We start from the raw sequence: 13,168 nt of genomic DNA on the forward strand, positions 1-13,168 counted from the left end.
CTGTACCCATAGTTGTCCAGACAGACCTGTCTAACTTAGACATTTTTAGACGATATTATCGATAATATTGAAGAAAAACGAACTGTCTCAATAGTTGTCCGGACAGACCTGTCTAACTTAGACATTTTTAGACTTTTTTAGACGATATTATCGATAATATCGGAGATAAAAGAACTGTCCCAATAGTTGTCCAGACAGACCTGTCTAACTTAGACATTTTTAGACGATATTATCGATAATATTGAAGAAAAACGAACTATCCCAATAGTTGTCCGGACAGACCTGTCTAACTTAGACATTTTTAGACTTTTTTAGACGATATTATCGATAATATCGGAGATAAAAGAACTGTCCCAATAGTTGTCCAGACAGACCTGTCTAACTTAGACATTTTTAGACTTTTTTAGACATTGTTAGACGATATTATCGATAATATCGGAGAAAAACGAACTGTACCCATAGTTGTCCAGACAGACCTGTCTAACTTAGACATTTTTAGACGTTTTTTTAGACATTTTTAGACGATATTATCGATAATATCGGAGAAAAACGAACTATCCCAATAGTTGTCCAGACAGACCTGTCTAACTTAGACATTTTTAGACGATATTATCGATAATATTGAAGAAAAACGAACTGTCTCAATAGTTGTCCGGACAGACCTGTCTAACTTAGACATTTTTAGACTTTTTTAGACGATATTATCGATAATTTCGGAGATAAAAGAACTGTCCCAATAGTTGTCCAGACAGACCTGTCTAACTTAGACATTTTTTAGACGATATTATCGATAATATTGAAGAAAAACGAACTATCCCAATAGTTGTCCGGACAGACCTGTCTAACTTAGACATTTTTAGACTTTTTTAGACGATATTATCGATAATATCGGAGATAAAAGAACTGTCCCAATAGTTGTCCAGACAGACCTGTCTAACTTAGACATTTTTAGACTTTTTTAGACATTGTTAGACGATATTATCGATAATATCGGAGAAAAACGAACTGTACCCATAGTTGTCCAGACAGACCTGTCTAACTTAGACATTTTTAGACGTTTTTTAGACATTTTTAGACGATATTATCGATAATATCGGAGAAAAACGAACTATCCCAATAGTTGTCCAGACAGACCTGTCTAACTTAGACATTTTTAGACGATATTATCGATAATATTGAAGAAAAACGAACTGTCTCAATAGTTGTCCGGACAGACCTGTCTAACTTAGACATTTTTAGACTTTTTTAGACGATATTATCGATAATATCGGAGATAAAAGAACTGTCCCAATAGTTGTCCAGACAGACCTGTCTAACTTAGACATTTTTAGACGATATTATCGATAATATTGAAGAAAAACGAACTATCCCAATAGTTGTCCGGACAGACCTGTCTAACTTAGACATTTTTAGACTTTTTTAGACATTTTTAGACATTTTTAGACATTTTTAGACGATAATATCGGATAACGTTAAAAAGTGAAATGTCGCGCCTTCCTCATGATTTATTCAAGACCTTTTGTTACCTGTTACAGCTCCAAACAGAAACAACAAATGCTTTGTCTCTAGATGCAACTCGCCCTGGTTATGTAAATGTTTTCCCTTACCATCAGGCTCCAAGCCGGAACAAATGACAACATTTTTTCTGAATTACACAAGTTTATCATATTTGGTATGTCATGTTTATTTGAAAAAAAAAACGTGCCTTGCTTGGGTTGAACGACGATTACTAAAAAATAGTGACCGTGGTTGAACTGAATTAGGGACAATGTACGTTCCCCCCTTTGTTGTAGTTGTACAATAGAGTGTCAATCACATGTGTCACGGCGTCAACACTTCGAAATATGTGGACGAAACGTAATATACCGTACGCTATATTGTGCACGAGATTGACCACAGTACTGTGGATTGACCAAACTCTGTGCTTTCGACAAGAGGTATAAACCAGGTTTACCGTAAACTGCGTGTACAATAAGAAATTTACCGCATGCTGTAAGAGTGGGGACAGGGGGTGGGTGACTGGTACAGGATGCAGTAAATAAAAAAAGCATCTTAAGTTTTTACAGGAGGTTACCATTTACAGTAAAAAAATCGATTTTTACACTTAAAGATATATTTGATATTTTGTAAATATCTATATTGGAAGCTTAATGTGGAAAATGCTTTAGACACTTACAAAATATACGATCTTTGTACAAATCATGGATGAATAAAACGGTTGATTACATTTTAAATCTTGTCCATGGCTACGAATATACGTTTTTTATTTGTTTGAATTACATTACAAAGTATAAAAACATTGGACCACAGCCTACGAAAATATCCCCTCTTTACCGTGTACGGACACGAGATTTACCGAACTCTGTACCGTTCACGATATTTGCCGTATACAAACTTGCACTGCAACAGGAAACACAGGGACGTTACGATATTCTTAGGATACCGATTTCATTGCACGTGTACGTAGCATTGTGAGAAAACAACATGAAGTGAATAATTTCTGCGTAACAGACGTCTTACATGGTCATTTTTTAATAAATCTTACTAAACAGTACTACGGGAGTCTCGCCACACTTCCACAAACTTGTCCTGTCATTGTCTTTCGACAATGTCGGCACATTCGCAGGACTGTCACCCCCATGGATCGAATGGTATTGTTCTATTGTTAAACGCTAACCAAAATTAGTAAACAACATGGCGGACTCGACTCGCTGGAATGCCCGGGCTATTATAAAAAGTGTGGATAGCTGCTCGAATTCGCCATTACAACAAAATAAGATCAAAACTTTACATTGTAGCTAATAAATGTATATCAAATTTTGACAAATTTAGTAATGAAAATAAATTCATATCATACTAAGTAACGAGAAAATGTCCATTCCTTTAGCGCAATATTTAAAAAACTGTTTTAATACAAGACAGCAGCACCTACATAAACTAAGCCAATAACACATTCCTTGTATACAAATTTATCTTTCTTTTTTTTAATGCTTTTTTGTTCCCTTACTTTTTATGTAGTTATTTTTCTTTTACTAATATTTGATTTGCAACCCTTTTCATCCCCTCCGGGGATGTTGTGTGTTAATAAATAAATAAATAAACTCTGTTTCAAATTTTGAGCATAAACGAATATTACCAGAGGTACATTACTTTGGGTTTGCAACGCACATAGTACTGTATGGTGACATCATGTCAAGATCCCATTCAAGTCTCATCTCGTAGTTAGCGAGACTGATGCTGCTACCTTCTGACATGACATAGGCGGTTTGTAATAAAACAATAAAACACGTATTACCACATTCATGGTGAAAAAATGTAATACATCGAAAATATACAGAAAATATAGTTATCGTAATCCGTCATATCGTGAGCAGCTATTTTGATCCACCTGGACATCCCAGTATCCTAGTTACCTCGGGCATGCGCATTCGCATTTTTCTGAGTTGGAACGCTTATGCGAGCGCGAGATTGTAACGGGATCTTGGTATCATGTCACCGTAGTTGCAAACCCCAAGTAATGTGCCTCTGATATTACACAGTACAAGGATTGCTGCCGCTACCCCGCGCGTTAGGTATTCCCCCTGTTTGCTTCCGCGCGTGCCCGGACACTCCCTCGCGTGTCCGCGCGTTAAGTAGTAGGACCGTTTTTGCGCTTACAAGTTGGCGGGCGCGAGAAATTACGCTGAAATAAAATTTTATTTTTATTTCATTTTCGGCTCCTGTTCATTCAGTAGGTTCGCAAAACAAGGGATAATAAAAGTCTGGCCTTACTCTATAGTGTAGTGTCAAAGCTGGGCAGTGATCTACAAACGTCAGATTGGCAAGCAATCTCTTGCCCGGTGTCAAAGTTGTACTGTGATTTAGCCATTATATCAGAGATGACTTTTTGTTCATTTCTGTTTTGCACAGATTTTTCCATAATCTGAAAAACCGGCAACATGATAAATACATGGTGCCATGAATACATTATTGTGATTGGACGATAATCTGTTTTAATTTATGCAAGTCATGGTTAAATAGAGTATAATGCACCATAATCCATTGATTGTGGTTTCAAAGTTATTGCCCAGAATATAAATACCAAGGAAAAAGGAATTTAATTATATTTTATTTATAGCTGGCGAAGTAAAAGGCTGAACATTGTGTTACATCATACAGATAAAAGTAACTTTACCTCAAATAAAGGCAGCGAAACCATTGTAATATTCTGCTGTCTACTCTAGCTCCCTCGAGCGAACATCACTGACCATTACATTGTACTTCAGATGCGTCAAGAACGAGCTGTTTAAGTTTAATTTTGTTTATCGGATCTTAATCGTTTTATAGTTGTTTTCCATTGCTTAAAAAACTATGGGAAAATAATATTGTAGCAATATTCCCCACCAAAGTCGAGTATACCACTCTTCATTGCAAAATTCACTGTATATATGCCGATGTGTGTGTCAGTAAATATACTTGTACCCTGGCTACTGAAGCAGGTGATTTCAGGGTATTCAGCTGTCATTCAAATACACGATTCTCTGTGCTCGTTCGCTTAACAGGCAAAATCAGGAGTTTTTTAATGAAAATAAAATTCAGGACTTTTCAATGTTTTTAGTGTAATTGTGAAACCCGTGTTTGGAACTCTCAACAGTTTTACTGCCGACTAAAATGCAATAATTACCACTATATACACCGAAGTGTTGATGCATATTTCCTTCTCTTTCTCTGTAATTGTAAAATTGCTGATGATACTAATTGAACTACCAACTATCACTTGACAAGTTTAACAAAATAAGCAGTTTTTAGTGACTGTGAACGTCAGTACTAAATAACTATTTACAATCATTATAAATATTTATAGTTCACTTGCACGATTTTTTTCTGTGATTCTGCTCATGACATTCATAATTGATTTCTAGCCAACTTGAATCAGATGCATGTACAAATATGTTACATGGTGTATGTGTGAAGTTTGAATATGATCAGTCCCGCCATGTTAGCAATATAACTCCAATATACAAAATTGCCATCAGTCAGCTCTTTTGAATCAAATCTGGGAAAAATATTATGTTCATTGAGGACCCATTATTTTTCAATGGACATACTGAGTTTGAATGAAATAAGTCCATGCCCAACCAAGGTTCAGAAACGGCAGAAATGCTTGATTTCGATGAGTTTTTAATATAGAATTCATTGCTATTTTGTCATCATGAATTGGATCATAAATAAATGTGTGTGAAGTTTTACTGAAATCTGGCCAGGTATGTCTGAGATGCATATACTGTGCTCCCGCCACTCACAGTTTTCACGTTTTTCTCATGACTAATTTCGTGCTGATGCAGTTCATAACATACAGAGGTAATTTGTAGCTAATACTGGGGGACACTGGTAATATGAGGTTATTACGAAAATACCTGTGTACTGTATGAGTGCATACTTTGAGGTATTTTCGTAATAACCTTATTATTATACATCTTTTCCTTCCAATGATACACCATGGGAAAGCTGAAATCTAAAATATTTAGAAAAGAATCAGTGGAACTTCTTTCTGTGGAATCGGGTCAAACTCTGGTGGCAGCCATGTTTGTTTGTATTATTAGAGGACACTTACGCGTGTAATCATTCCATATTTGGAATTGGTATTTCCTGGTATGGTAGGATGAAAATACAGCAAAATTACTGAACGGTGTAACTTATGGCGTTATGGTGACAGATGCACAATAATGATATATTATTCAATAAAATGCGTCTTTGTTCAGCTGGGGAAAATGCAAGTGATGTTGTGCAACTCAAAATAAAAAATTATTAATACCCTCTGACCCAATTCTCTCAATACCACAAATCATCTCTGGTATTAGCAGCGAATAATCTCTGAATATTCAACAAATATTTACCCGTGTACATCTTAAAAAATGAGGCAAATAGATGTAGTGTAAATGTTTTATTTTCAGTTTCATTTCAATTTGTTGTAATAAAACTAACCTGAGAAAATACATTACCTTAGCATACACAGCATGAATGAAAAAAAGGCACATCAAACCAACTTGTGCTTTTCAATGAAAATTACAGCTAAACTTCATAATAGAATATTATGTGAAATATCAAAAGGTATTTTTTGTACACCTTTCATTTACATAAGTGCATACCCTATCAATAGAGGAAATATAGTAACATGCACTTGTTAACAAATTGGCAAATTATAACAGTTTTCAGTCTACCTATATGTTTTGTATTAAGATTATCAAATAGAACATGATGCATGTTCAATGTTTCACATTTTACACATGGCAAACTTGAATGGTACTCAAAATTGCTAAAATGCAGTGACGAGAAGAAAAAAACTACTTATTTTTGCTTAATTAGACAAATCCTGCACAACAGTGAATTTTAAAATTAGAGTTGGAATTACAGTAAACGAACTTGTACAGAAAAATTAATTTGATTCACATAGTATTGTGATAAAAACAATCAAATGTACAACCAAAATTAGTAAGCTAATTTCATAGTTTGTCACCAGCATACAGCTGCGACATTTCTACTAGATAGGCTTGACACTTGGGTAAACAAATTTATTGCTTCTCATATTAGAGGAAAATTGAAAATGATTCAGTGACGAGGTTCTAATTATTTAATACTACAAGATATATGTTTAATATGTATAAAATTATGCATTTGAATACATGAAAAAAGGTTGGATCAAAGGGAATTTAAACAAATCTTTTTTCTATTACATTATCAGTGATCCTTATGGTAGTAAATGTGGTGTTTATCTTATCAGATTACAACTTTTAACTTAATTGAAATTGTAATCCTTGATTCAGATATGTAAATCTATAATGTAAACACCAAATAAACTGTTGATAACAGAGCCTTGGTTATGTAAGAGCTCTGTGGAAAGGTTTGAAGAAAAACAGCGAATTTTCTAAAAATAATTTTACTTGAATTACTTCATTCGTTCGGAATGACAAATCATCCCGAAAAAGTAAACAAACATTTCCCATTCTATTGATGTGGTTTTGAAACTGAAGGCATTTTATTTTTAGCCTCGTTGTATTTATTACAAACATAGCACAACTATAACAACCTTGCCGTTACCTAAATCTCAGAAACACAAAAACAATTTTGCAAGAACAGTGTAATAAGCAATATAAACAATTTGGTTGTTTCACACACAAGACAATTTTTTTTTCTCCAATTCTAAGGTGCAGTTTCACTTAGCAAATTTATGTGGACTCATCCCTTTGATCAACACATACACCATCGAATTTTGTTATTGTGGAGGGAGTAATGTAAAATTAACTGTAGAATAAGGATAAAAAAATAGGAAGCCAGATTTGTAAATAAGCACCAACATAGGAAGTTACCAAAAACTATCATTTTCATGTAATTTATATTTTAAGATTGTTTTCAGAATTATGTTTTATGTTAGAAAGTGGGAATACAACTTTAAAGCAAGGCCTGCACGACCATTTACATGAATATTCCGGTTATCCCATAATCTTATACTTTATAAAATAAGTTACTTATCGAAGCTGGTCACTATTACAATTTTCAAGTGGTACAACTACAGATACACGTTCACCCAACTGACAATAAGGAAATGACACTTTAACTTGCGTACATACACATAAGCACTGAATCCTTTGCACAGGTATGAATGCGGCTCCATGTACCGTTTCAATATCAGTTCCCCACACCTGAGTATGATTCCCATAATGGTTTTTCATGGGATGCCTTTTTAGCCATACAACTCTGGCTAATATATGGGGCACCTTCTCTATTTTCTCTCCCACAGAAAGAGTGACCTCACTTCTAAATATTTCTTGAATAATACAAGGCCTAGTGTCACTACATAAATCAATTGAACACATGCCATCACTACTCTCGTTACCAACCCACTTGGCCATCACACAGGCAGAACGATTATTACGGGAACGTTCAATGCTATACAGATTTCCAGCATAAGAAACACGCTTGTAGCGTTCTGCAATGCAAATCACATTCAAAATGTTACTTGGATTGTACAGTAAAGCATACATTTCTGTTAGAGCAGAAGTGTCATCACTGTCAAAATAGTGACATTGCTCTGGTGGCAACACAGTAATTTGGTGTTGCTCTCTAAAATCACTTAATGTCAATTCTGCAGATTGCGTCTCAGTGCATCTTTGAACAACATGTTGAAAAGTTGAAGTAGCCTCGCATGTCCCTCGTGACTGCTGACCGTAACCTAGTAGTGTTCGCAGATCAGGGATACATTCTGGCCACGGTTTATCTTCAATCTGCTGTCCTAAAGTAAATTTCCTCATAAGTTGAACAGTTATTCCCTGGTTATTGGTAGGGTAGTTGCCCAAAATACCATTATATCTTTCGAATGAAAAGCACCAAAATGCATAAACAGGCCCATAATCCAACAGACAATCTTTTAAATGGAGATGTAAATGCATATTTATAGTGCATGCTTCACTTCCATGGAGTTGTCTAAAAAACATGCAGAATTTATGCAAATAATCATGTGCCTTTAATACCTGTTCAGTGGATATAACTTTTGAACACATGATTCTGCATGCATTGACAAACAGGCCCCAGCAATTATATTGGTCATTGCTTATAATGTCTTTAAGAGCATATTGAGAGAAAATAAGCACCCAGTTTTTCCACTGGTCAGCAGTGAAACCAGAAAAACCTGACGCAATTTTTCTTGGAATTCTTCCTACATTTCCAGGAACTTTCATACCATCCACTTTAGACTGTATCATACTGAACATGTTGCCATCAATAACACCTTTATCTTTCCATATCTGAGTTACATGTTTAGCTGTGCCAAGAAGAAGGTTGTGCATCGGGTCTATTACATGAAATCTTACTGGATGGTAATACGGCAAATTGTTCAGTTCAGTCCAACGCGCTCCATACTCTCTTTCATGTTTGTTCTGTTCAGCCAGTGTTGCTGCATTCTCCACTTTAACAGCAAATGACTTATGATCTTCATCACATCTAGGTGGGTAATTGTCAGGGGAATAGCCTGAATAATCAGCCTTGGCTCCAAATGTTTCCCGCGGGAAGGTTTTCAAGCATTTACTGCAACCTAGAAGATGAATAATGAACATTTCAAAAATTTAGAAAAATGAGAAGCAGTTATAAATATGAACTTGTTTTCAGAAAATGTGATTTATTACTGTGCATTTAAATTTAATTTAGCATTGGAACACAGTTTGAGCAACAGGAAATTCACAAACTGCAGCGGCCATTGAAATCTATGTACTAGATACAGCAAATAAATATATATGTGATATTCTAATTTGTTAGTCAAAATAACAATTCTGTATACAACATCACAGGGAAATATGATTCACAATGTTACTTGTAGCCAACACTGATTCATCTATGGCCAAGACGATTTTACATTTTATATTTGTGGAATGCATGTTCTGCATTTTTAAAGTACTGTTAAAAATGCAGAACAAGCCTTCGATATCAAACATGAAAGCCATTCAAAAATTTGTATTTCACAAATGCAATTCTAGTGATTCTATGATGCAAAATTTAGATTGTTAATGACTTATATTGTATTCATTGTTATGCTAAATTGGTTCTATTGTTTATCCAAAAGTAAACGAATGAAAACCCCTACTCTATAATGCCCTGGAGAGAACCCTGGTTCATTCCATATTCTGTTTACCTTTCAAAAATTGTGAATTGCTAACTATCTTAAAAAAAAATCATGCCGTTTTTTTGCCAAATCAATTCCAACAGATAGTATATTGATGTGCAACAAGCGCCCAACCCCTTAAAAACATGATTTTGTGATTTTGCTAAATATTAGGCACTTTATGTAAACCCATTTTTCATAAAATCGCAATAGCAGCAAAGCAAAGCAATCGATCTCAATTATTTTATTTTTCTCATAAGAAACTTCGACAAAGGATACTGCATTCAACCATGGAGCTAAAAAAGGAGGAGCAATGATGCCTACTGTTTCCTTTGTGTACTATGATGGTTGGCAATTGTTAAACTGGTAAACTGGTATCTGTTTTTCTGCTATCTGTTTAATCCCTCAATAGCGATTATGCAATTCAGAGTATTTCAACAAATTTCAGAAATTTCAACTGCACAGTGGACGAGTCATAGTGTACATGGTTGGCAGCGAAAACCATACCATCGCACCAATATTCGTGATTTTCGACAACCGCTCGCTGTCGCACGCCAGATTTGACAATGGTTTTCAAAAGCCGATTCTACAAAAAGTTAAACATTTTTGCGGAATTCTGTGGATCATATAAATGAAGTGTTTCAAAAGCTGACTCGTCAGAAAGTATAAAATATAGTCAATCTTCAACTACAAACAATTAAATGTCCAAGTGTCTAGTTTGTGAATGGTGACTTCTTGTTTTCAACAAAAGTCACCGCACATAAGTACAGGCCTTATTTATGATCTGCGCAATTGATTTAATATTTCATCAGAAAATTTTTTCTGTGTAATCTGAACATTACGGCCGGTACACTTGCTTAAAGAAACGGCTTCGAGTTCAAACACCAGAAGTACAAAGGAATTAGGAGCTTAACAATTGAAGTTCATAGGCTTATTTTCCACCACTGCTTCTTCTTTTTTTACCTCCATGATGCATTATTTTAGATCAATTGGTCAAAATATTAATTTCAAACACAAGCTTGAATTTTTGGCTCCTTATGCAGGAGATTCAAGATGATCCAAACCATGTAACCAGTCAAAATTATTTTATTTTTTTCTCATATTAAGAAGCGTTTCAACATATCAAAATGATTGCTTCAAGTACTCACGAAAGAATAATGACAAGCATTTTTGATCAATAGTAGCAATATTTGGTTAAATTTTTCTATGGGCAACAGTGTTCAAGTTAGGGTTCAAAAACAAAAACTTGACTTGGCCTCTATGTACAGTACATGTTGAAGTTTTAGAGGAACACATTTTTAAAGTTTTTAGGGTATAAACATGTGACATTTTGTGTATTAATTATTACTGGTACATGTATAATGTGACACAGTGTCAAACAATTTAGGTCTCTTGCATAATTTCTCAACATATAGTTACGCAGTACAAATTTAAATCACAAACAAAAATCAGTTTGTAACACATTCATCCATAGTTGTGAGTTTATTTATGAGTGTGGATAATAAAAAATATTTTTTCTCACCTCTCAAAGCTCCATGTCCAACGAAACCTCCACATTTCCGACAGGCAGGAATATCACTTGACAGGCACATAACAATTGCTCTGTATGTGTTACCAGACATTGAACCATCTTCTAACTTTACTCCTTCAACCAACTCCTGCAACTCTGCTACAAGTGGCTTAAGATAGGAATTTAAATTTTTCTTTGGTTCATCCGGTCCTGGTAGGACACCAACAAGAATCACATTTTCTGCATTAAAACGTTCCTCTCTGGGAAGGTTATTGATAACCATATAAATGGCCCCTGCTGAGTATGGGCTGTGCTCATATGGTTGAAACCAATCAACATTGAGTGTCAAGCTCAGATCATAATCACTACTAAAGAAACCAGCTTCTACAAAATCTTTCCAAACTTTTCCATCATAAATGTCACTCATAACTCCTTCAGGAATGTTTCTATTTCTCCACTGGTTACATCGATTTAGAAAATTAGGTCTTCTAAGAAATGACTGCAATGTTTGTTTGAGGCTTTTGTAACAGTATAGTTTTATAGGATACAAATATTCTTTCATATTTCCTTTTACTTTCTTCAAAAGTGGAGAATTACAAGGCTGGCGATGTTTTCTCTGTGGGTGCTTTGGAAATCTAATGAAAGAACATTTCAGAGGTATTTTCAGCCCATTTCTATCAGTTCGGTAGCAATCTTGAAATCTATACAATTCTGCACACTTTGGACACACCACATACTTGTCAAAATCATCTCTGTTAAGACCCAGCAATTGTCTAACCTTGTAAAGTGACAGAGGAATGTAACTTGCTAACTCTATTAGCAATGGCAACTCCAAGTGGTCTGAACACATTAGAAGGAACTGTTTCATAAATTTCAAGAGAATTGTGATTCCTCTATCAGAAACGTTGTAACACTTCTGCCATAATAAAAGAAAAAACATCATTGCATCTACAAGTATCTGAAACATTGGTTTCGGTATGGATGAATCTTCATTAGTAGCTGATTCCTCATTCAATAACTCTGCTTCTCTCACATCTTCATCAGATTCCCATATTTCACTGCAGCAGGATTCTGGGTCTCCAGCTGTTTCCTATTGACAAAATGGACTTAAGAATAAACCTGTGTTTTATTTACTTTTATTTGTTCAAACAATGCAACGTAACAATACAGGGTCGGCCTGTACAATACACATGTTATATCTTTTAAACTAGCAAATAATTATGAAGACTAACAATTTTCCATTTGTGTAATAGTTTTACAATAATACAATACATATGCACATATACACATTTATACTAGTATTGCTGAATACTAGCATAGCTTGAATGACTTTGCATAACGCAATGTTCAAAATCAGGGCGCTAACTTGACTGCCTGCTAATGAATTGAGACTTATAAAGAAAGACTTGTTTATTTTTATAAAGGCAGTGTAGTTACTGTCACTGTTACATAACAATGATTGGCAAGGGTTTATTCGCAAGTGACCAGTTTCTTTTCAGTCTAGTTCTCAGTAGCAGTGTTGAAATCTGTATACTTGCCTTTGTTCTAGGTCTTACAATGGATGTACATCCATGGTCTTACATAGTCAAAAAACGTTTAATATAACTACTCAGCAAGTTACAGTATTTAAACATAGTTGAACTCTTATGACCCTGCCCTTGTTGTATAATATTATTCCATTTACCATCGTTTCAATATCAATATGCATGGTCATAATTAATGTTGTTTTGGGAAAAGCAAATCTATTGAAAGTCCTTGATTGATGTAAATATCTTACAGGAACATTGGTGTCTAATTTGTTTAATTATTTTAAGGGACATAATTTCCAGCTTTATTAAAAGTATTTTAGTATAAAAACAAATGCCTCATCTCAGAAAAAAAGTGCTGCATTTAGATTAGATTAGATTCATAAAACATCCAAGAAAATCTTAGCTGGGATCAGTGACCTTTAAATGTCTAGCATCAGTCATGGAGTTAGCTCCATGCACCAGTGAGCAGTCAAGTAGAATATTTATCAGATTTTCTCA

General features: G+C 34.7%; 1 pseudogene; it reads right to left on the reverse strand.

Moving 5' to 3' along the window:
- Window positions 1–8,587: 8,587 nt before the first annotated feature.
- Window positions 8,588–12,090, reverse strand: LOC146725343 (uncharacterized; annotated as a pseudogene).
- Window positions 12,091–13,168: the final 1,078 nt, after the last annotated feature.

The sequence above is a fragment of the Saccoglossus kowalevskii genome, unplaced genomic scaffold, assembly GCF_978046115.1.
Source record: "Saccoglossus kowalevskii unplaced genomic scaffold, keSacKowa6.1 SCAFFOLD_298, whole genome shotgun sequence".
Classification (NCBI taxonomy): domain Eukaryota; kingdom Metazoa; phylum Hemichordata; class Enteropneusta; family Harrimaniidae; genus Saccoglossus; species Saccoglossus kowalevskii.